A 3,704-nucleotide genomic window follows, 5' to 3' on the forward strand; every position below is an offset into this window, starting at 1 on the left:
TAAACAAGATTGCTTGAACAACATATTTCCTGACTAATTTATTAAGATGGTTTCTTGGGTTATACAATATTCCCAATCCAAAGGCTACTCACTGGCAAGAGAAAATAATTCCTTTTTTAATTAACAAGGAAAAAATATCAGACCGAATTCCAAGCGATTTGACCACTTTGACCTGGTCTTAGACCGTCTTCACATTTCCGTGAGCTCAGAGGTGAGCTCCAAATCCCACTTTGGGTTTAAGTTTTGTTTAAAGTACTGTTTAATGGGAAAAGAAATTTTTCTAGCTCTCCTGGAATTTGAATGTCAGTAAGGTGACACCCAGGTGACACAGTTGTAGACTGCTATAACATGACATGATGTAAAGCCCATTTATGCGCAGAAGCCTGGGCTTTGTAGCAAGAATTAAAATGTTGTGCATCAATTCCTATATCCTGAATTTATCTTTTACCCATGGGAAGCGACATTTTCACAGCAATTTTTGGACGAGTGACCTGAAGTTACATTTAAGTCCAGTGTCCCTGTGTTTCTTAAAGAGGCATTTATAGAAAACCAAATAAAATACCTTACATAAGCCAGTAAAACTTGCAGCAACAATATGACCATGCTATAATCATTACCATTAAAAAAAATAACAAAGTTTGTGTGAACAGGACAAGAGTTCACCAACACTTTAGCTCCTGATAGAAACACTCCAAGTTTAACCTGTTTTAAGGATTTGTATCCTAGTGATCAAAAGAACCCCCCTGGAGCGCCAGACCTTGCTTCAAATCCTGCCTCCCACACTCACTGGGTGACCTTGGATATGTAACAGAAGTCGTGTTTCCACAACCAGACCTCATAGAATTATCATGGGTTTAAGTGTGATAATGCAGTTAGAAGTTCTTACTGTGTAGCACACAGAAAGTGCTCAATAAATCTTGGCTGCCAGGTTTTACCCATTCAATCAACAATTATGGAATGCCTACAATTACCAGATACTAAGCTATGGGTAGCAAATAAAAAATGACTAAAAGTAGGATGATAATATGGTTAAAATATTATTTTTAAGTTTTACTTTGTTTTTTAAATTTTTGTGAACTTGGGTATTTTTCCATTGGCCCTATTTCTGCCAATGGCTTATGAGCTCCTCTAAAACTGTAGGCCACATCTGCAGTTCCCTTTGAGTCACTCCTAGCATACAATTACTTTGTGGTTGACTAATTTTTCTCTGCTGCAGGCCAGTACTGAAAGTTTAGGGGGTACATACTCAACCAATAACGTAGTTAAGGCTCAGCCAGACTTTCTTATACATGAGTCTTATCACTGCTGAGATCATATTATGGACATCTGTATAAACTGATAGGGTTAGGGGACTTTTATGAAAGCAAGGCCTCTAAAAACTAACTTGTCTTCCCAATCAGATGTTGTCACCCCAACAGACTGGACTTTTTCAGAACTGTTCAAGATATTAGGGGTCAGGATCTCAACAGGATTTAGCTGCTGTCCTGTCCTCACACACCCAAATTTTCTGCTGTGACTCTAAACACATGGCAGGTGTCATGGATTGCTTTAAAAACTGTGTGTGTTCATGTGTGTGCTTGTACACATGTGTGTGTTTTGAAACTTACCTGTGGAAACTGTCCACCTGCAAATAACAGAAGGGAGCCACAAAAATTGTATGCAATGCTGAATTAAAATGTACAATATACATGTGTAGCTAAAATTAGTGTTGTGGCATAGTAAATCAATGACATAATCACATCTTCTGAACTTGATACTGCAATACTCATTATATAGTCCAACTTGCTGTTTTACCCAAATTAAAAACTCTATAAATTTTATCTTTGGCTCATTAGTTTGATCTTAAAAGAATTTTGAAACTAATTAAATTTTGAGTAGTGAGTCCATTTTATTTTTTTTACCTTTGAATAAAACTTGCCTTAGTTTTTATTTTCATGCCATGAGTACAATCCAGCACTGGCCTCATAAAACTGACTTTAACTTTTCCAAACTCAATGTCAGGTTATGACCCAGGTCACTACTCGAGGATTAGATCTGTTTCTAATACAAGTCATCTTAAATCCTTTTTGAAGCAGGGTAAGGGGAATGTTGCTTTCCTGGGTTAGAATGGTAGTTCTGTGCTGTCACTTAGTAATGATAGGAAATCAACCAAGTCAATTCCTCTGGGCCTCAGTTTTCTCACTAATAAACTAAGAGAATCAGACTTAATGAGTACTAAGGCCCACTGACTGCAGTTTTTAAACCCTATGATTGTTTCAGTTAACAGGTTCTGTTTAGATTATATGATGAGAAACATGGTTTCTATGTAAAAATTAACCATGTTTCTATGTAAAAATTAATATAAATTTACAAAGAAGAAAGAAAGAAAGAAAGAAAGAAAGAAAGAAAGAAAGAAAGAAAGAAAGAAAGAAAGAAAGAAAGAAAGAAAGAAAGAAAGAAAGAAACTTAATTGTGAATGAATATTTGAGTTGAAGGTTAGAAAATTTCCTTAAAAATTCTTCTTACTGAGCTAACTCCAAATTACTACTTGAGGCACTTTTTATTTTTGAGAAACTGTTGAAAGAAATAATTGCATAATTAGAAGCAGGATGACCATGAAGATTTTAAAATCAGAAAGATCTAGATTCAAATCCTGAGTTCATGTTATATCTTGGGTATATTGTATAATCTCCTGGGCCTCCATTTCTTCACCTGTAAAATGTGGATAATATGTGCCTCCTAGGGCTGCTGTAAAGATTAAATAAGACATATAAGGCATCTAATGTGGTGACTGGCTCATGATAAACACTCAAATATTTTCCACTTTTCATTTTCCTTTCTAGAAGTCTTTGCACTAAGGACAAGAAATTCTTGTTTCAGTAGAAACAAGAGTGAAATTGATGGGCTGTGAATCTCCTGAGTCTAGTAAGGCAGTATTCCACAGTGGTTACCAGTGGGCACTGCAGGGTCTTAGAGACTTGCATTCAAATGCAAACTGTCAATTACTACCTTTGGGACTGTAGGCAATTTATTTAAGTTCTCTGAGATACATAGTTTTTCATCAGTAAATTAGCTATTGTAACCCTTAGGAAGAGAGAATGCATCACAGTGTCTACATCATCATAACAACACAATATATGGTAGCTATTTTTATTATGCTTCTGCTCTCCAAACTTGAAACAGTAACCAGAAGAGAGAAGGAAATCAAGTAACATTTTTGAAGGAAAAGATTGGACAAGTGACTGTTGGCTGATGATGAGCATCACCTAGCATGTCTGTGTATCTTCTAGGAGCAAGGATGGCCCTGGGGCCCCACAGCTTCCCATGGAAGGCATGTCATTTTCAAAGACATCTTTCCTGACATGAAAACAATGCCGTGAAAACTACTTGTGTTCTTTTTACGGAACCAGCTAGGGATTCCTCATGTTTTTTATTCTCAGTTAAAATATTATTCCATGACATTTTTCATGGGTGTGCCCTGGTTGTCTGCAGCCAACATTTTAGGAGATGCGTGTTTATGGATATGTGGATATGACTAAAAACTTTTGGGAAATCTGAAATAAAGGTTAGATCTATCCCATTAGGTAGCCTTGAATTGGTTGCATAAATAGATCTAAAAACTCTTTACTTACATAAACATGTTAAAAAATACTGGCACTTCATTAGATTTAAACATCAACAATAACAAAATGACATTAGAGGATTTACACTTTGCCATGTAGTTA

Source organism: Camelus ferus, chromosome 36 (genome assembly GCF_009834535.1).
Source record: "Camelus ferus isolate YT-003-E chromosome 36, BCGSAC_Cfer_1.0, whole genome shotgun sequence".
NCBI classification, from domain to species: Eukaryota; Metazoa; Chordata; class Mammalia; order Artiodactyla; family Camelidae; genus Camelus; species Camelus ferus.